The following is a 21,421-nucleotide window of genomic DNA, read 5'->3' as shown; positions in this document are numbered from 1 at the left end:
TATATTTTGTATGTACATGTGTCTCTGAAGCACTGAAAATTAATTTGGGAAATGTGTTTGGGGAGTGGAGTATTGAACCTTCAAGGATAGGGAGAGGATTGAGTGAATTTGAGGAGCCAGTGTCTTTCAATTCCATAATCAGAGAATTCCTATAGATTTCATAGATTTCATAGAATTTACAGTGCAGAAGGAGGCCATTCGGCCCATCGAGTCTGCACCGGCTCCTGGAAAGAGCACCCTACCCAAGGTTAACACCTCCACCCTATCCCCATAACCCAGTAACCCCACCCAACACTAAGGGCAATTTTGGACACTAAGGGCAATTTTATCAAGTCCAATCCACCTAACCTGCACATCTTTGGACTGTGGGAGGAAACCGGAGCACCCGGAGGAAACCCACGCACACACGGGGAGGACGTGCAGACTCCGCACAGACAGTGACCCAAGCCGGAATCGAACCTGGGACCCTGGAGCTGTGAAGCGATTGTGCTATCCACAAGGCTACCGTGCTGCCCTATAGTGCAGAAAGAGGCCATTCAGCCCATTGAGTCTGTACTGACCCTCCAAAAGAGCACCCTACCGAGGCCCACTCCCCTGCCCTATCCCCGTAACCCCATCTAACCGTTGGACACTCAGAGCAATAAGGTCACCTCACCTGCACATCTTTGGACTGTGGGAGGAAACCGAAGCACCCGAGGAAACACATGCAAACACATGGGGGCAGCACGGTAGCATAGTGGTTAGTTCAATTGCTTCACAGTTCCAGGGTCCCGGGTTCGATTCCCGGCTTGGGTCACTGTCTGTGCGGAGTCTGCTCGTTCTCCCCGTGTGTCCGTGGGTTTCCTCCGGGTGCTCCGGTTTCCTCCCCACAGTCCAAAGATGTGCAGGTGAAGTGGATTGGGCATGCTAAATTGCCCTTGGTGTACAAAATTGCCCTTAGTGTTGGGTGGGATTACTGGGTTATGGGAATTGGGTGGAGGTGTGGGCTTGGGTTGGATGTTCTTTCCAAGAGCCCGTGCAGATTCGATGGGCCGAATGGCCTCCTTCTGCACTGTAACTTCTACGGTCTATGACATGGAAAAATGTGCAAACTCCACACAGTCACCCAAGGCTGGAATTGAACCCAGGTCCGTGGCGCTGTAAGGCAGCTGTGCTAACCACTGTGTCTCCATGTTAGGCACAGATTTCCTGCTCTGTCAATGCTGGGCTGTCGATATGACACAGTTTCAGCCATATTCAATATATTCAAGAGGCGGCTAGATGTAGCACTTGGGGAGAATGGGATCAAAGGCTATGGGGAGAAAGCAGGATTAGGCTACTGAGTTGGATGATCAGCCGTGATCGTGATGAATGGGGCTCGAAGGGCCAAAAGGCCTCCTCTTGCTTCTATCTTCTATGTATCTATGTATGTATGTATCTACCAATCCTGGCTAAAGCAGGAATGGACCATCTCTCACACTGTATACTAACGAGTGCAGGCGAGTTGGGGGCAGGAGGAGGCACATCCCCTTTTTACCACACTAGCTGCTGGATTCAAATAATTTTGTAAAGATCTTCAGACTTTTACTGAAGGCGTAGGCATGGGTAAGCTGGGTGAGTAGTCAGCTCAGGGGCTGGTTGAGTGTGCAGTCTGACCAGAGGAGTAGTCTCTTGGTCTGTCGGGGTAGTCAGTTGGTCAAAGGGTGGTGAGGGGTGCAGTTGGAGCAACTTGGGGTTATGGGAGGTGTTGCTCATTCTGGGTGAGTGTGCTTAACACTCAATTTGGCTCTGTTTCGTTACTTAGCTTTGGAGTCGCCAGGTATCGTTAAGATACCGCCACAAGTTTCAAGGTCAAGTTCAAAGCAATAAAACCATACACCAATTAGTAAGTTCAAACAAATGACTTTATTATAATACAATTATAAACTACTCAGGCACACGCTAAGATGACTAAACTATTCCTACCACTAAATAGACCAATACTTATCTGAATAAGGAACTGCCGGATCAGGGGACAATAGCTTCTTGCTCTGCACTGGGTCCGCAGACTTCAGGTTGGTACGGGTTAAAAGGGGTCAGGAATGTCTATCTCTGGTACCGATCGTTGTGAGACACTTACTTGCTGGCGGCTGCTGTCTGAACCTCTCCTCTCTCTCGGTCAAGGTCTTCTTCGGTAAAGGCTGGTCGAGAGGGCTGGTCAAGAGAGGAGGGCTGGTCAAGAAGAACAAACTGAGTTTGGGACCTGTCTTTTATAGGTCCCAGGGCTTCGCGCCCATTTGGGCGGACCCTCTATCTGCTGGGGTTCGATTGAGTCTCTTCCCAATCGATTTGTTTGAATCCCCCCAATACTGAGGCTGTCCCTCGGCTACTGGGCGAGCCTTCAGGTGCTTTGTCTTCGAACCCCGCTGGTGCCGGGGTGTCTGGTATCCTATACAATGTTACAATCACTTCCTTATATGTGTCCTTTGTCCCTGGGATCGTTCCATTACTATGCTAACTGTCCCGGAGATTGCCTCATTAGTATGCGGAATGTTCGTTTCGGTGCTGTCTGCTCTCTTAGCAGACAGAATACAGTGGCTTGGTGCAGCCTGCTTGTGCTGCAAACTTTGTCCATTTTACCCTGCAAGCTTTGCGTTCCTCCATTTTGTATTGAGGGAATGGCCAACTTCGGTGGCTACAGAGGGCTGGAAATTCAGTTTGGTTTGAGGTGATTGGGATTGTTATGGCCAGTCAGGAAGTGTAGTTGTTATTCCCAGGGTAGTCAGGATGGTAGCCGGGTCAGTTTGGGGTTTTATTTGTTTGGTCACGTCTGGTTGGGGGATTTGGTTGTTGGGACGGGCCAGGTCGTGGGTTTGTTGGGTCGGGTCAGGTCGGGAGAGGTTGGTTGTCAGATCAGATTGGTCTGGGGGAGGGGGGTACGTGGGGGGGGGCGGGGGGGGGGGGGGGGATGTCCTGGGTTGAGTCGGAAAGTGATTAGAGAGTCAGTTCTGGTGCTCAGTTCAGTTACACTATCTGACATTTATTGGGTAAACCAATTGGGTAAACCTTACATAGCAGGTCCTGGGTAGCCGGGAATCAGCCCATTGGAAGTTTAAACTTCCAAGGCAACTTTCAGACTTGTGTATGCATCAGGACTTCTTCAGGGTCTCTGACAATTCAAAGACCGGGTGATTTGGCCTGAGCCTGGATTTTGTCAGTATTTCTATGGGTGGAAATTGAACCACCGTCCTTCGAATTCAGAGGTGTATCAGAGTGCGAGAAACAGTGAGAATGAGAATGGAGCTGGGAGGATAAAAGAGCGTGAGATAGAGTGAGAATGGAACCGGGAGGATAGAAGAACATTTTAAAGAGTGAGACTGAAGGCGGGAGCTGGGAGGACAGAAGAGCGAGAAAAGAGCAAGAGTGAGAACGGAGCCAGGAGGATAAAAGAGCGAGACTGAGAGCGGAGCTGGGAGGTTAAAACAGCTAATTAGTAAGTTCGCAGATGACACAAAGATTGTTGGAGTTGCGGACAGTGAAGAGGATTGTCAGAGGATACAGCAGGACATAAACTGGTTGGAGTCTTGGGCGGAGAAATGGCAGATGGAGTTTAATTCGGACAAGTGTGAGGAAATGCACTTTGGAAGATCCAATGCATGTAAGAATTACACAATAAATGGTAGAACTCTTGAGAGTACTGACAGGCAGAGAGATCTGGGTGTGCATGTCCACCGATCACTGAAAGTGGCAACGCATGTGGATAAGGTGATCAAGAAGGCAAACAGCATGCTGACCTTCATCAGTCGGGGCATTGAATATAAAAATTGGCAAGTCATGTTGCAGCTATACAGGCGCTTAGTTAGGCCTCATTTGGAATATTATGTACAATTCTGGTCGCCAAACTACCAGAAGGATGTGGATGCTTTGGAGAGGGTACAGAAGTGGTTTGCTAGGATGTTGCCTGGTATGGAGGGCATTAGCTATGAGGAGAGGTTCTCACTGGAATGACGGAGGTTGAGAGGCAACCTGATAGAGGTCTACAAGATTATGAGTGGCATGGACAGAGTAGATAGTCAGATGTTCTTTCCGAGAGCAGGAGAGTCAAGCATTAGGGACCTAGGGGAAAAATTTAGAACTGGTGTGCGAGGCAAGTATTTTGTATGGAGGGTGGTAAATATATTGGATGCGCTGCCTGGAGAGGTGGTGGGAGCAGGTACGATAGCAGCATTGAAGGGGCATCTTTAGCAATGGGCAGGGATAGGTATATACCGCAAGGCAAGAATTATAGCTGGGGGAAAGGCAATTATGATGCTATTCAGCAAGATTTAGGATGTTTCGGATGGGGAAGGAAATTGCAGGGGATGGGTACAATCGAAATGTGGAGCTTTTTCAAGGAACAGCTACTGCGTGTCCTTGATAAGTATGTACCTGTCAGGCAGAGAGGAAGTTGTCAAGCAAGGGAATCGTGGTTTACTAAGGAAGTTGAAGCACTTGTCAAGAGGAAGAAGAAGGCTTATGTTAGGATGAGACATGAAGGCTCAGTTAGGGCACTTGAGAGTTACAAGTTAGCCAGGAAGGACCTAAAGGGAGAGTTAAGAAGAGCGAGGAGAGGACACGAAAAGTTGTTGGCGGATAGGATCAAGGAAAACCCTAAGGCTTTCTATAGGTATATCAGGAACAAAAGAATGGCTAGAGTAAAATTAGGGCCAATCAAGGATAGTAGTGGAAAGTTGTGTGTGGAATCAGAGGAGATAGGGGAAGCGTTAAATGGATATTTTTCATCAGTGTTTACACTGGAGAAAGACAAAGTTGTCGAGGAGAATACTCAGGTGCAGCCGACCAGGCTACATAGAATTGAGGTTCAAAAGGAGGAGGTGTTATCAATTTTGGAAAATGTCAAAATAGATAAGTCCCTTGGGCCAGATGGGATTTATCCTAGGATTTTCTGGGAAGCCAGGGAGGAGATTGCAGAGCCTTTGTCCTTGATATTTATGTCGTCTTTGTCGACAGGAATAGTGCCGGAAGACTGGAGGATAGCAAATGTTGTCCCCTTGTTCAAGAAGGGGAGTAGAGACATCTCTGGTAATTATAGACCTGTGAGCCTCACTTCGGTTGTGGGTAAAATGTTGGAAAAGGTTATAAGAGATAGGGTTTATAATCATCTTGAAAAGAACAAGTTGATTAGCGATAGTCAACACGGTTTTGTGAAGGGTAGGTCATGCCTCACAAACCTTATTGAGTTTTTTGAGAAGGTGACCAAACAGGTGGATGAGGGTAAAGCTGTTGATGTGGTGTAAATGGATTTCAGTAAGGCGTTTGATAAGGTTCCCCACGGTAGGCTATTGCAGAAAATAAGGAAGTATGGGATTGAAGGTGATTTAGCGGTTTGGATCAGTAATTGGCTAGCTGAAAGAAGACAGAGAGTGGTGGTGGATGGCAATTGTTCATCCTGTAGTTCAGTTACTAGTGGTGTACCACAAGGATCTGTTTTGGGGCCACTGCTGTTTGTCATTTTTATAAATGACCTGGAAGAGGGTGGAGAAGGATGGGTTAGTAAATTTGCAGATTTCCAGCAGAGGGCAGCAGAGCAGATCCAGCAGAGGGCAGCAGAGCAAAGCTACTGATCAGCTGTTCTGGGGGAATTTGCATACGTGCAGTGCGGTCAGCCTAAGTTGAAGGTGAACCGGCGAAGGAGACCCAAGGAGTTTGAGTGAAAGCAAGCATCCAGCAGAGGGCAGCAGAGCAAAGCTACTGATCAGCTGTTCGGGGGGAATTTGCATACGTGCAGTGCGGTCAGCCTAAGTTGAAGGTGAACCGGCGAAGGAGACCCAAGGAGTTTGAGTGAAAGCCAGCATCCAGCAGAGGGCAGCAGAGCAAAGCTACTGATCAGCTGTTTGGGGGGAATTTGCATACGTGCAGTGCGGTTAGCCTAAGTTGAAGGTGAACCGGCGAAGGGGACCCAAGGAGTTTGAGTGAAAGCCAGCATCCAGCAGAGGGCAGCAGAGCAAAGCTACTGATCAGCTGTTCGGCGGGAATTTGCATACGTGCAGTGCGGTCAGCCTAAGTTGAAGGTGAACCGGCGAAGGAGACCCAAGGAGTTTGAGTGAAAGCAAGCATCCAGCAGAGGGCAGCAGAGCAAAGCTACTGATCAGCTGTTTGGGGGGAATTTGCATACGTGCAGTGCGGTCAGCCTAAGTTGAAGGTGAACCGGCGAAGGAGACCCAAGGAGTTTGAGTGAAAGCAAGCATCCAGCAGAGGGCAGCAGAGCAAAGCTACTGATCAGCTGTTCTGAGGGAATTTGCATACGTGCAGTGCGGGTCAGCCTAAGTTGAAGGTGAACCGGCGAAGGAGACCCAAGGAGTTTGAGTGAAAGCAAGCATCCAGCAGAGGGCAGCAGAGCAAAGCTACTGATCAGCTGTTCTGGGGGAATTTGCATATGTGCAGTGCGGTCAGCCTAAGTTGAAGGTGAACCGGCGAAGGAGACCCAAGGAGTTTGAGTGAAAGCAAGCATCCAGCAGAGGGCAGCAGAGCAAAGCTACTGATCAGCTGTTCGGGGGGAGTTTGCATACGTGCAGTGCGGTCAGCCTAAGTTGAAGGTGAACCGGCGAAGGAGACCCAAGGAGTTTGAGTGAAAGCAAGCATCCAGCAGAGGGCAGCAGAGCAAAGCTACTGATCAGCTGTTCTGGGGGAATTTGCATACGTGCAGTGCGGTCAGCCTAAGTTGAAGGTGAACCGGCGAAGGAGACCCAAGGAGTTTGAGTGAAAGCAAGCATCCAGCAGAGGGCAGCAGAGCAAAGCTACTGATCAGCTGTTCGGGGGGAGTTTGCATACGTGCAGTGCGGTCAGCCTAAGTTGAAGGTGAACCGGCGAAGGAGACCCAAGGAGTTTGAGTGAAAGCAAGCATACAGCAGAGGGCAGCAGAGCAAAGCTACTGATCAGCTGTTCTGGGGGAATTTGCATACGTGCAGTGCGGTCAGCCTAAGTTGAAGGTGAACCGGCGAAGGAGACCCAAGGAGTTTGAGTGAAAGCAAGCATCCAGCAGAGGGCAGCAGAGCAAAGCTACTGATCAGCTGTTCGGGGGGAATTTGCATACGTGCAGTGCGGTCAGCCTAAGTTGAAGGTGAACCGGCGAAGGAGACCCAAGGAGTTTGAGTGAAAGCAAGCATCCAGCAGAGGGCAGCAGAGCAAAGCTACTGATCAGCTGTTCTGAGGGAATTTGCATACGTGCAGTGCGGGTCAGCCTAAGTTGAAGGTGAACCGGCGAAGGAGACCCAAGGAGTTTGAGTGAAAGCAAGCATCCAGCAGAGGGCAGCAGAGCAAAGCTACTGATCAGCTGTTCTGGGGGAATTTGCATATGTGCAGTGCGGTCAGCCTAAGTTGAAGATGAACCGGCGAAGGAGACCCAAGGAGCTTGAGTGAAAGCAAGCATCCAGCAGAGGGCAGCAGAGCAAAGCTACTGATCAGCTGTTCGGGGGGAATTTGCATACGTGCAGTGCGGTCAGCCTAAGGTGAACCGGCGAAGGAGACCCAAGGAGTTTGAGTGAAAGCGAGCATCCAGCAGAGGGCAGCAGAGCAAAGCTACTGATCAGCTGTTCTGGGGGAATTTGCATATGTGCAGTGCAGTCAGCCTAAGTTGAAGGTGAACCGGCGAAGGAGACCCATAGAGTTTGAGTGAAAGCAAGCATCCAGCAGAGGGCAGCAGAGCAAAGCTACTGATCAGCTGTTCGGGGGGAATTTGCATACGTGCAGTGCGGTCAGCCTAAGTTGAAGGTGAACCGGCGAAGGAGACCCAAGGAGTTTGAGTGAAAGCAAGTATCCAGCAGAGGGCAGCAGAGCAAAGCTACTGATCAGCTGTTCTGGGGGAATTTGCATACGTGCAGTGCGGTCAGCCTAAGTTGAAGGTGAACCGGCGAAGGAGACCCAAGGAGTTTGAGTGAAAGCAAGCATCCAGCAGAGGGCAGCAGAGCAAAGCTACTGATCAGCTGTTCTGGGGGAATTTGCATACGTGCAGTGCGGTCAGCCTAAGTTGAAGATGAACCGACGAAGGAGACCCAAGGAGTTTGAGTGAAAGCAAGCATCCAGCAGAGGGCAGCAGAGCAAAGTTACTGATCAGCTGTTCTGGGGGAATTTGCATACGTGCAGTGCGGTCAGCCTAAGTTGAAGGTGAACCGGCGAAGGAGACCCAAGGAGTTTGAGTGAAAGCAAGCATCCAGCAGAGGGCAGCAGAGCAAAGCTACTGATCAGCTGTTCGGGGGGAATTTGCATACGTGCAGTGCGGTCAGCCTAAGTTGAAGGTGAACCGGCGAAGGAGACCCAAGGAGTTTGAGTGAAAGCAAGCATCCAGCAGAGGGCAGCAGAGCAAAGCTACTGATCAGCTGTTCTGAGGGAATTTGCATACGTGCAGTGCGGGTCAGCCTAAGTTGAAGGTGAACCGGCGAAGGAGACCCAAGGAGTTTGAGTGAAAGCAAGCATCCAGCAGAGGGCAGCAGAGCAAAGCTACTGATCAGCTGTTCTGAGGGAATTTGCATACGTGCAGTGCGGTCAGCCTAAGTTGAAGGTGAACCGGCGAAGGAGACCCAAGGAGTTTGAGTGAAAGCAAGCATCCAGCAGAGGGCAGCAGAGCAAAGCTACTGATCAGCTGTTCGGGGGGAATTTGCATACGTGCAGTGCGGTCAGCCTAAGTTGAAGGTGAACCGGCGAAGGAGACCCAAGGAGTTTGAGTGAAAGCAAGCATCCAGCAGAGGGCAGCAGAGCAAAGCTACTGATCAGCTGTTCTGGGGGAATTTGCATACGTGCAGTGCAGGTCAGCCTAAGTTGAAGGTGAACCGGCGAAGGAGACCCAAGGAGTTTGAGTGAAAGCAAGCATCCAGCAGAGGGCAGCAGAGCAAAGCTACTGATCAGCTGTTCTGGGGGAATTTGCATACGTGCAGTGCGGTCAGCCTAAGTTGAAGGTGAACCGGCGAAGGAGACCCAAGGAGTTTGAGTGAAAGCAAGCATCCAGCAGAGGGCAGCAGAGCAAAGCTACTGATCAGCTGTTCTGGGGGAATTTGCATACGTGCAGTGCGGTCAGCCTAAGTTGAAGATGAACCGACGAAGGAGACCCAAGGAGTTTGAGTGAAAGCAAGCATCCAGCAGAGGGCAGCAGAGCAAAGCTACTGATCAGCTGTTCTGGGGGAATTTGCATACGTGCAGTGCGGTCAGCCTAAGTTGAAGGTGAACCGGCGAAGGAGACCCAAGGAGTTTGAGTGAAAGCAAGCATCCAGCAGAGGGCAGCAGAGCAAAGCTACTGATCAGCTGTTCGGGGGGAATTTGCATACGTGCAGTGCGGTCAGCCTAAGTTGAAGGTGAACCGGCGAAGGAGACCCAAGGAGTTTGAGTGAAAGCAAGCATCCAGCAGAGGGCAGCAGAGCAAAGCTACTGATCAGCTGTTCTGAGGGAATTTGCATACGTGCAGTGCGGTCAGCCTAAGTTGAAGGTGAACCGGCGAAGGAGACCCAAGGAGTTTGAGTGAAAGCAAGCATCCAGCAGAGGGCAGCAGAGCAAAGCTACTGATCAGCTGTTCTGGGGGAATTTGCATACGTGCAGTGCGGTCAGCCTAAGTTGAAGGTGAACCGGCGAAGGAGACCCAAGGAGTTTGAGTGAAAGCAAGCATCCAGCAGAGGGCAGCAGAGCAAAGCTACTGATCAGCTGTTCTGGGGGAATTTGCATACGTGCAGTGCGGTCAGCCTAAGTTGAAGGTGAACCGGCGAAGGAGACCCAAGGAGTTTGAGTGAAAGCAAGCATCCAGCAGAGGGCAGCAGAGCAAAGCTACTGATCAGCTGTTCTGGGGGAATTTGCATACGTGCAGTGCGGTCAGCCTAAGTTGAAGGTGAACCGGCGAAGGAGACCCAAGGAGTTTGAGTGAAAGCAAGCATCCAGCAGAGGGCAGCAGAGCAAAGCTACTGATCAGCTGTTCGGCGGGAATTTGCATACGTGCAGTGCGGTCAGCCTAAGTTGAAGGTGAACCGGCGAAGGAGACCCAAGGAGTTTGAGTGAAAGCAAGCATCCAGCAGAGGGCAGCAGAGCAAAGCTACTGATCAGCTGTTCTGGGGGAATTTGCATACGTGCAGTGCGGTCAGCCTAAGTTGAAGGTGAACCGGCGAAGGAGACCCAAGGAGTTTGAGTGAAAGCAAGCATCCAGCAGAGGGCAGCAGAGCAAAGCTACTGATCAGCTGTTCGGGGGGAATTTGCATACGTGCAGTGCGGTCAGCCTAAGTTGAAGGTGAACCGGCGAAGGAGACCCAAGGAGTTTGAGTGAAAGCAAGCATCCAGCAGAGGGCAGCAGAGCAAAGCTACTGATCAGCTGTTCTGGGGGAATTTGCATACGTGCAGTGCGGTCAGCCTAAGTTGAAGGTGAACCGGCGAAGGAGACCCAAGGAGTTTGAGTGAAAGCAAGCATCCAGCAGAGGGCAGCAGAGCAAAGCTACTGATCAGCTGTTCGGGGGGAATTTGCATACGTGCAGTGCGGTCAGCCTAAGTTGAAGGTGAACCGGCGAAGGAGACCCAAGGAGTTTGAGTGAAAGCAAGCATCCAGCAGAGGGCAGCAGAGCAAAGCTACTGATCAGCTGTTCTGGGGGAATTTGCATACGTGCAGTGCGGTCAGCCTAAGTTGAAGGTGAACCGGCGAAGGAGACCCAAGGAGTTTGAGTGAAAGCAAGCATCCAGCAGAGGGCAGCAGAGCAAAGCTACTGATCAGCTGTTCGGGGGGAATTTGCATACGTGCAGTGCGGTCAGCCTAAGTTGAAGGTGAACCGGCGAAGGAGACCCAAGGAGTTTGAGTGAAAGCAAGCATCCAGCAGAGGGCAGCAGAGCAAAGCTACTGATCAGCTGTTCTGGGGGAATTTGCATACGTGCAGTGCGGTCAGCCTAAGTTGAAGGTGAACCGGCGAAGGAGACCCAAGGAGTTTGAGTGAAAGCAAGCATCCAGCAGAGGGCAGCAGAGCAAAGCTACTGATCAGCTGTTCTGGGGGAATTTGCATACGTGCAGTGCGGTCAGCCTAAGTTGAAGGTGAACCGGCGAAGGAGACCCAAGGAGTTTGAGTGAAAGCAAGCATCCAGCAGAGGGCAGCAGAGCAAAGCTACTGATCAGCTGTTCTGGGGGAATTTGCATATGTGCAGTGCGGTCAGCCTAAGTTGAAGGTGAACCGGCGAAGGAGACCCAAGGAGTTTGAGTGAAAGCAAGCATCCAGCAGAGGGCAGCAGAGCAAAGCTACTGATCAGCTGTTCGGGGGGAATTTGCATACGTGCAGTGCAGTCAGCCTAAGTTGAAGGTGAACCGGCGAAGGAGACCCAAGGAGTTTGAGTGAAAGCAAGCATCCAGCAGAGGGCAGCAGAGCAAAGCTACTGATCAGCTGTTCGGGGGGAGTTTGCATACGTGCAGTGCGGTCAGCCTAAGTTGAAGGTGAACCGGCGAAGGAGACCCAAGGAGTTTGAGTGAAAGCAAGCATCCAGCAGAGGGCAGCAGAGCAAAGCTACTGATCAGCTGTTCTGGGGGAATTTGCATACGTGCAGTGCAGTCAGCCTAAGTTGAAGGTGAACCGGCGAAGGAGACCCAAGGAGTTTGAGTGAAAGCAAGCATCCAGCAGAGGGCAGCAGAGCAAAGCTACTGATCAGCTGTTCGGGGGGAATTTGCATACGTGCAGTGCGGTCAGCCTAAGTTGAAGGTGAACCGGCGAAGGAGACCCAAGGAGTTTGAGTGAAAGCAAGCATCCAGCAGAGGGCAGCAGAGCAAAGCTACTGATCAGCTGTTCTGGGGGAATTTGCATACGTGCAGTGCGGTCAGCCTAAGTTGAAGGTGAACCGGCGAAGAAGACCCAAGGAGTTTGAGTGAAAGCAAGCATCCAGCAGAGGGCAGCAGAGCAAAGCTACTGATCAGCTGTTCTGGGGGAATTTGCATACGTGCAGTGCGGTCAGCCTAAGTTGAAGGTGAACCGGCGAAGGAGACCCAAGGAGTTTGAGTGAAAGCAAGCATCCAGCAGAGGGCAGCAGAGCAAAGCTACTGATCAGCTGTTCTGGGGGAATTTGCATACGTGCAGTGCGGTCAGCCTAAGTTGAAGGTGAACCGGCGAAGGAGACCCAAGGAGTTTGAGTGAAAGCAAGCATCCAGCAGAGGGCAGCAGAGCAAAGCTACTGATCAGCTGTTCGGGGGGAATTTGCATACGTGCAGTGCGGTCAGCCTAAGTTGAAGGTGAACCGGCGAAGGAGACCCAAGGAGTTTGAGTGAAAGCAAGCATCCAGCAGAGGGCAGCAGAGCAAAGCTACTGATCAGCTGTTCGGGGGGAATTTGCATACGTGCAGTGCGGTCAGCCTAAGTTGAAGGTGAACCGGCGAAGGAGACCCAAGGAGTTTGAGTGAAAGCAAGCATCCAGCAGAGGGCAGCAGAGCAAAGCTACTGATCAGCTGTTCTGGGGGAATTTGCATACGTGCAGTGCGGTCAGCCTAAGTTGAAGGTGAACCGGCGAAGGAGACCCAAGGAGTTTGAGTGAAAGCAAGCATCCAGCAGAGGGCAGCAGAGCAAAGCTACTGATCAGCTGTTCTGGGGGAATTTGCATACGTGCAGTGCGGTCAGCCTAAGTTGAAGGTGAACCGGCGAAGGAGACCCAAGGAGTTTGAGTGAAAGCAAGCATCCAGCAGAGGGCAGCAGAGCAAAGCTACTGATCAGCTGTTCTGGGGGAATTTGCATACGTGCAGTGCGGTCAGCCTAAGTTGAAGGTGAACCGGCGAAGGAGACCCAAGGAGTTTGAGTGAAAGCAAGCATCCAGCAGAGGGCAGCAGAGCAAAGCTACTGATCAGCTGTTCGGGGGAATTTGCATACGTGCAGTGCGGTCAGCCTAAGTTGAAGGTGAACCGGCGAAGGAGACCCAAGGAGTTTGAGTGAAAGCAAGCATCCAGCAGAGGGCAGCAGAGCAAAGCTACTGATCAGCTGTTCTGGGGGAATTTGCATACGTGCAGTGCGGTCAGCCTAAGTTGAAGGTGAACCGGCGAAGGAGACCCAAGGAGTTTGAGTGAAAGCAAGCATCCAGCAGAGGGCAGCAGAGCAAAGCTACTGATCAGCTGTTCGGGGGGAATTTGCATACGTGCAGTGCGGTCAGCCTAAGTTGAAGGTGAACCGGCGAAGGAGACCCAAGGAGTTTGAGTGAAAGCAAGCATCCAGCAGAGGGCAGCAGAGCAAAGCTACTGATCAGCTGTTCTGGGGGAATTTGCATACGTGCAGTGCGGTCAGCCTAAGTTGAAGGTGAACCGGCGAAGGAGACCCAAGGAGTTTGAGTGAAAGCAAGCATCCAGCAGAGGGCAGCAGAGCAAAGCTACTGATCAGCTGTTCTGGGGGAATTTGCATACGTGCAGTGCGGTCAGCCTAAGTTGAAGGTGAACCGGCGAAGGAGACCCAAGGAGTTTGAGTGAAAGCAAGCATCCAGCAGAGGGCAGCAGAGCAAAGCTACTGATCAGCTGTTCTGGGGGAATTTGCATACGTGCAGTGCGGTCAGCCTAAGTTGAAGGTGAACCGGCGAAGGAGACCCAAGGAGTTTGAGTGAAAGCAAGCATCCAGCAGAGGGCAGCAGAGCAAAGCTACTGATCAGCTGTTCGGGGGGAATTTGCATACGTGCAGTGCGGTCAGCCTAAGTTGAAGGTGAACCGGCGAAGGAGACCCAAGGAGTTTGAGTGAAAGCAAGCATCCAGCAGAGGGCAGCAGAGCAAAGCTACTGATCAGCTGTTCTGAGGGAATTTGCATACGTGCAGTGCGGGTCAGCCTAAGTTGAAGGTGAACCGGCGAAGGAGACCCAAGGAGTTTGAGTGAAAGCAAGCATCCAGCAGAGGGCAGCAGAGCAAAGCTACTGATCAGCTGTTCTGGGGGAATTTGCATACGTGCAGTGCGGTCAGCCTAAGTTGAAGGTGAACCGGCGAAGGAGACCCAAGGAGTTTGAGTGAAAGCAAGCATCCAGCAGAGGGCAGCAGAGCAAAGCTACTGATCAGCTGTTCGGGGGGAATTTGCATACGTGCAGTGCGGTCAGCCTAAGTTGAAGATGAACCGACGAAGGAGACCCAAGGAGTTTGAGTGAAAGCAAGCATCCAGCAGAGGGCAGCAGAGCAAAGCTACTGATCAGCTGTTCTGGGGGAATTTGCATACGTGCAGTGCGGTCAGCCTAAGTTGAAGGTGAACCGGCGAAGGAGACCCAAGGAGTTTGAGTGAAAGCAAGCATCCAGCAGAGGGCAGCAGAGCAAAGCTACTGATCAGCTGTTCTGGGGGAATTTGCATACGTGCAGTGCGGTCAGCCTAAGTTGAAGGTGAACCGACGAAGGAGACCCAAGGAGTTTGAGTGAAAGCAAGCATCCAGCAGAGGGCAGCAGAGCAAATTTACTGATCAGCTGTTCTGGGGGAATTTGCATACGTGCAGTGCGGTCAGCCTAAGTTGAAGGTGAACCGGCGAAGGAGACCCAAGGAGTTTGAGTGAAAGCAAGCATCCAGCAGAGGGCAGCAGAGCAAAGCTACTGATCAGCTGTTCGGGGGGAATTTGCATACGTGCAGTGCGGTCAGCCTAAGTTGAAGGTGAACCGGCGAAGGAGACCCAAGGAGTTTGAGTGAAAGCAAGCATCCAGCAGAGGGCAGCAGAGCAAAGCTACTGATCAGCTGTTCGGGGGGAATTTGCATACGTGCAGTGCGGTCAGCCTAAGTTGAAGGTGAACCGGCGAAGGAGACCCAAGGAGTTTGAGTGAAAGCAAGCATCCAGCAGAGGGCAGCAGAGCAAAGCTACTGATCAGCTGTTCTGGGGGAATTTGCATACGTGCAGTGCGGTCAGCCTAAGTTGAAGGTGACCGGCGAAGGAGACCCAAGGAGTTTGAGTGAAAGCAAGCATCCAGCAGAGGGCAGCAGAGCAAAGCTACTGATCAGCTGTTCTGGGGGAATTTGCATACGTGCAGTGCGGTCAGCCTAAGTTGAAGGTGAACCGGCGAAGGAGACCCAAGGAGTTTGAGTGAAAGCAAGCATCCAGCAGAGGGCAGCAGAGCAAAGCTACTGATCAGCTGTTCTGGGGGAATTTGCATACGTGCAGTGCGGTCAGCCTAAGTTGAAGGTGAACCGGCGAAGGAGACCCAAGGAGTTTGAGTGAAAGCAAGCATCCAGCAAAGGGCAGCAGAGCAAAGCTACTGATCAGCTGTTCGGGGGGAATTTGCATACGTGCAGTGCGGTCAGCCTAAGTTGAAGGTGAACCGGCGAAGGAGACCCAAGGAGTTTGAGTGAAAGCAAGCATCCAGCAGAGGGCAGCAGAGCAAAGCTACTGATCAGCTGTTCTGGGGGAATTTGCATACGTGCAGTGCGGTCAGCCTAAGTTGAAGGTGAACCGGCGAAGGAGACCCAAGGAGTTTGAGTGAAAGCAAGCATCCAGCAGAGGGCAGCAGAGCAAAGCTACTGATCAGCTGTTCGGGGGAATTTGCATACGTGCAGTGCGGTCAGCCTAAGTTGAAGGTGAACCGGCGAAGGAGACCCAAGGAGTTTGAGTGAAAGCAAGAATCCAGCAGAGGGCAGCAGAGCAAAGCTACTGATCAGCTGTTCTGGGGGAATTTGCATACGTGCAGTGCGGTCAGCCTAAGTTGAAGGTGAACCGGCGAAGGAGACCCAAGGAGTTTGAGTGAAAGCAAGCATCCAGCAGAGGGCAGCAGAGCAAAGCTACTGATCAGCTGTTCTGGGGGAATTTGCATACGTGCAGTGCGGTCAGCCTAAGTTGAAGGTGAACCGGCGAAGGAGACCCAAGGAGTTTGAGTGAAAGCAAGCATCCAGCAGAGGGCAGCAGAGCAAAGCTACTGATCAGCTGTTCTGGGGGAATTTGCATACGTGCAGTGCGGTCAGCCTAAGTTGAAGGTGAACCGGCGAAGGAGACCCAAGGAGTTTGAGTGAAAGCAAGCATCCAGCAGAGGGCAGCAGAGCAAAGCTACTGATCAGCTGTTCGGGGGAATTTGCATACGTGCAGTGCGGTCAGCCTAAGTTGAAGGTGAACCGGCGAAGGAGACCCAAGGAGTTTGAGTGAAAGCAAGCATCCAGCAGAGGGCAGCAGAGCAAAGCTACTGATCAGCTGTTCGGGGGGAATTTGCATACGTGCAGTGCGGTCAGCCTAAGTTGAAGGTGAACCGGCGAAGGAGACCCAAGGAGTTTGAGTGAAAGCAAGCATCCAGCAGAGGGCAGCAGAGCAAAGCTACTGATCAGCTGTTCTGGGGGAATTTGCATACGTGCAGTGCGGTCAGCCTAAGTTGAAGGTGAACCGGCGAAGGAGACCCAAGGAGTTTGAGTGAAAGCAAGCATCCAGCAGAGGGCAGCAGAGCAAAGCTACTGATCAGCTGTTCGGGGGGAATTTGCATACGTGCAGTGCGGTCAGCCTAAGTTGAAGGTGAACCGGCGAAGGAGACCCAAGGAGTTTGAGTGAAAGCAAGCATCCAGCAGAGGGCAGCAGAGCAAAGCTACTGATCAGCTGTTCTGGGGGAATTTGCATACGTGCAGTGCGGTCAGCCTAAGTTGAAGGTGAACCGGCGAAGGAGACCCAAGGAGTTTGAGTGAAAGCAAGCATCCAGCAGAGGGCAGCAGAGCAAAGCTACTGATCAGCTGTTCGGGGGGAATTTGCATACGTGCAGTGCGGTCAGCCTAAGTTGAAGGTGAACCGGCGAAGGAGACCCAAGGAGTTTGAGTGAAAGCAAGCATCCAGCAGAGGGCAGCAGAGCAAAGCTACTGATCAGCTGTTCGGGGGGAATTTGCATACGTGCAGTGCGGTCAGCCTAAGTTGAAGGTGAACCGGCGAAGGAGACCCAAGGAGTTTGAGTGAAAGCGAGCATCCAGCAGAGGGCAGCAGAGCAAAGCTACTGATCAGCTGTTCTGGGGGAATTTGCATACGTGCAGTGCGGTCAGCCTAAGTTGAAGGTGAACCGGCGAAGGAGACCCAAGGAGTTTGAGTGAAAGCAAGCATCCAGCAGAGGGCAGCAGAGCAAAGCTACTGATCAGCTGTTCTGGGGGAATTTGCATACGTGCAGTGCGGTCAGCCTAAGTTGAAGGTGAACCGGCGAAGGAGACCCAAGGAGTTTGAGTGAAAGCAAGCATCCAGCAGAGGGCAGCAGAGCAAAGCTACTGATCAGCTGTTCTGGGGGAATTTGCATACGTGCAGTGCGGTCAGCCTAAGTTGAAGGTGAACCGGCGAAGGAGACCCAAGGAGTTTGAGTGAAAGCAAGTATCCAGCAGAGGGCAGCAGAGCAAAGCTACTGATCAGCTGTTCTGGGGGAATTTGCATACGTGCAGTGCGGTCAGCCTAAGTTGAAGGTGAACCGGCGAAGGAGACCCAAGGAGTTTGAGTGAAAGCAAGCATCCAGCAGAGGGCAGCAGAGCAAAGCTACTGATCAGCTGTTCTGGGGGAATTTGCATATGTGCAGTGCGGTCAGCCTAAGTTGAAGGTGAACCGGCGAAGGAGACCCAAGGAGTTTGAGTGAAAGCAAGCATCCAGCAGAGGGCAGCAGAGCAAAGCTACTGATCAGCTGTTCGGGGGGAATTTGCATACGTGCAGTGCGGTCAGCCTAAGTTGAAGGTGAACCGGCGAAGGAGACCCAAGGAGTTTGAGTGAAAGCAAGCATCCAGCAGAGGGCAGCAGAGCAAAGCTACTGATCAGCTGTTCTGGGGGAATTTGCATACGTGCAGTGCGGTCAGCCTAAGTTGAAGGTGAACCGGCGAAGGAGACCCAAGGAGTTTGAGTGAAAGCAAGCATACAGCAGAGGGCAGCAGAGCAAAGCTACTGATCAGCTGTTCTGGGGGAATTTGCATACGTGCAGTGCGGTCAGCCTAAGTTGAAGGTGAACCGGCGAAGGAGACCCAATGAGTTTGAGTGAAAGCAAGCATCCAGCAGAGGGCAGCAGAGCAAAGCTACTGATCAGCTGTTCGGGGGGAATTTGCATACGTGCAGTGCGGTCAGCCTAAGTTGAAGGTGAACCGGCGAAGGAGACCCAAGGAGTTTGAGTGAAAGCAAGCATCCAGCAGAGGGCAGCAGAGCAAAGCTACTGATCAGCTGTTCTGGGGGAATTTGCATACGTGCAGTGCGGTCAGCCTAAGTTGAAGGTGAACCGGCGAAGGAGACCCAAGGAGTTTGAGTGAAAGCAAGCATCCAGCAGAGGGCAGCAGAGCAAAGCTACTGATCAGCTGTTCTGGGGGAATTTGCATACGTGCAGTGCGGTCAGCCTAAGTTGAAGGTGAACCGGCGAAGGAGACCCAAGGAGTTTGAGTGAAAGCAAGCATCCAGCAGAGGGCAGCAGAGCAAAGCTACTGATCAGCTGTTCGGGGGGAAGTTTGCATACGTGCAGTGCGGTCAGCCTAAGTTGAATGTGAACCGGCGAAGGAGACCCAAGGAGTTTGAGTGAAAGCAAGCATCCAGCAGAGGGCAGCAGAGCAAAGCTACTGATCAGCTGCTCTGGGGGAATTTGCATACGTGCAGTGCGGTCAGCCTAAGTTGAAGGTGAACCGGCGAAGGAGACCCAAGGAATTTGAGTGAAAACAAGCATCCAGCAGAGGGCAGCAGAGCAAAGCTACTGATCAGCTGTTCTGGGGGAATTTGCATACGTGCAATGCGGTCAGCCTAAGTTGAAGGTGGTTTGTGGAAGGGCTGTTGGCAAGTGACAGTTAAACCCGAAACACTTTGTGAGTGTTTCTCACCCTACCTCCTCCTCTAACCAACCCCCCACCCCACGGTGGTTGGGAAGCGGGAGCAGGGGCCTGTCGTGAAGGTGAGTGAGTGCCTTTAAATTTGCTTAACTTTCAGCGGGAGCAGGGTTTGAGGTAATATCAGGTAACCTCTTCCTTTCTTTTTCTTTTTCTTGTTTTTTTTTAATCTAGAGGTGATGTCAGGGAAGGCAGTACAATGCTCCTCCTGCAGAATGTTTGAGGTGAGGGACGCCGTCAGTGTCCCTGCTGATTTCATCTGTGGGAAGTGCACCCAACTCCAGCTCCTCCAAAACCGTGTTAGGGACCTGGAGCTTGAGCTGGATGAACTTCGGATCATTCGGGAGGCAGAGGGGGTCATAGATATGAGGTTCAGGGAAGTAGTTACACCAAAGACTGGAAATAGATGGGTAACTGTAAGAGGGACTGGGAAGAAGCAGTCAGTGCAGGGACACCCTGCGGTCGTTCCCCTGAGTCACAAGTATACCGTTTTGGATACTTGTGGGGGGGGGACTTACCAAGGGTAAGCCATGGGGTACGGGCCCCTGGCACGGAGTCTGTCCCTGTTGCTCAGAAGGGAAGGGGGCAAAGGAGTAGAACATTAGTAATTGGGGACTCAATAGTCAGGGGCACAGATAGGAGATTTTGTGGGAGCGAGAGAGACTCACGTTTGGTATGTTGCCTCCCAGGTGCAAGGGTACGTGATGTCTCCGATCGTGTTTTCCGGGTCCTTAAGGGGGAGGGGGAGCAGCCCCAAGTCGTAGTCCACATTGGCACTAACGACATAGGTAGGAAAGGGGACAAGGATGTCAGGCAGGCGTTTAGGGAGCTAGGATGGAAGCTCAGAGCGAGAACAAACAGTTGTTATCTCTGGGTTGTTGCCCGTGCCACGTGATAGTGAGATGAGGAATAGGGAGCGAGAGCAATTAAACACGTGGCTACAGGGATGGTGCAGGCGGGAGGGATTCAGATTTCTGGATAACTGGGGCTCTTTCTGGGGAAGGTGGGACCTCTATAGACAGGATGGTCTACATCTGAACCTGAGGGGCACCAATATCCTGGGGGTGGGATTTGTTAGTGCTCTTTGGGGGGGTTTAAACTCATTCAGCAGGGGCATGGGAACCTGGATTGTAGTTTTGGGGTATGGGAGATTGAGAGTATAGAGGTCAGGAGCACAGATTTGACTTCGCAGGAGGGTGCCAGTGTTCAGGTAGGTGGTTTGAAGTGTGTCTTCTTCAATGCCAGGAGTATACGAAATAAGGTAGGGGAACTGGCAGCATGGGTGGGTACCTGGGACTTCGACATTGTGGCCATTTCAGAGACATGGATAGAGCAGGGACAGGAATGGTTGTTGCAGGTTCCGGGGTTTAGGTGTTTTAGTAAGCTCAGAGAAGGGGGCAAAAGAGGGGGAGGTGTGGCGCTGCTAGTCAAGGACAGTATTAAGGTGGCGGAAAGGATGCTAGATGGAGACTCTTCTTCCGAGGTAGTATGGGCTGAGGTTAGAAACAGGAAAGGAGAGGTCACCCTGTTGGGAGTTTTCTATAGGCCACCTAATAGTTCTAGGGATGTAGAGGAAAGGATGGCGAAGATGATTCTGGAAAAGAGCGAAAGTAACAGGGTAGTTGTTATGGGAGACTTTAACTTTCCAAATATTGACTGGAAAAGATATAGTTCGAGTACATTAGATGGGTCGTTCTTTGTACAATGTGTGCAGGAGGGTTTCCTGACACAATATGTTGACAGGCCACATTGGATTTGGTTTTGGGTAATGAACCAGGCCAGGTGTTAGATCTGGAGGTAGGTGAGCACTTTGGAAACAGTGACCACAATTCGGTGACCTTTACGTTAGTGATGGAAAGGGATAAGTATACCCCGCAGGGCAAGAGTTATAGCTGGGGGAAGGGCAATTATGATGCCATTAGACATGACTTAGGATGTGTTGGTTGGAGAAGTAGGCTGCAAGGGTTGGGCACACTGGATATGTGGAGCTTGTTCAAGGAACAGCTATTGCATGTTCTTGATAAGTACGTACCAGTCAGGCAGGGAGGAAGGGGTCGAGCGAGGGAACCGTGGTTTACCAAATAAGTGGAATCTCTTGTTAAGGGGAAGAAGGAGGCCTATGTGAAGATGAGGCATGAAGTTTCAGTTGGGGCGCTTGATAGTTACAAGGAAGCGAGGATGGATCTAAAGAGAGAGCTGAGACGAGCAAGGAGGGGACATGAGAAGTCTTTGGCAGGTAGGATCAAGGAAAACCCAAAAGCTTTCTATAGGTATGTCAGGAATAAAAGAATGACTAGGGTAAGAGTAGGGCCAGTCAAGGACAGTGGTGGGAAGTTGTGTGTGGAGGCTGAGGAGATAAACGAGATACTAAATGAATACCTTTCGTCAGTATTCACTCAAGAAAAAGATAATATTGTGGAGGAGAATGCTGAGACCCAGGCTATTAGAATAGATGGCATTGAGGTGCGTAGGGAAGAAGTGTTGGCAATTCTGGACAAGGTGAAAATAGATAAGTCCCCAGGGCCGGATGGGATTTATCCTAGGATTCTCTGGGAAGCCAGGGAAGAGATTGCTGAGCCTTTGGCTTTGATTTTTATGTCATCATTGTCTACAGGAATAGTGCCAGAGGACTGGAGGATAGCAAATGTGGTCCCTTTGTTCAAGAAGGGGAGTAGAGATAACCCCGGTAACTATTGGCCGGTGAGCCTAACGTCTGTGGTGGGTAAGGTCTTGGAGAGGATTATAAGA

The 21,421-nt window shown here is 51.5% G+C and overlaps 1 protein-coding gene across 1 annotated transcript in view; it reads left to right on the top strand.

The window, feature by feature from the left end:
• The window catches only part of LOC119978247 (voltage-dependent L-type calcium channel subunit alpha-1S-like), a 642,412-nt gene that overhangs the window by 345,306 nt on the left and 275,685 nt on the right, over positions 1–21,421 (top strand).

Source organism: Scyliorhinus canicula, chromosome 15 (assembly GCF_902713615.1).
Source record: "Scyliorhinus canicula chromosome 15, sScyCan1.1, whole genome shotgun sequence".
In the NCBI taxonomy this organism is placed as follows: Eukaryota; Metazoa; Chordata; class Chondrichthyes; order Carcharhiniformes; family Scyliorhinidae; genus Scyliorhinus; species Scyliorhinus canicula.
This window is presented reverse-complemented; position numbering and strand designations above follow the sequence as displayed.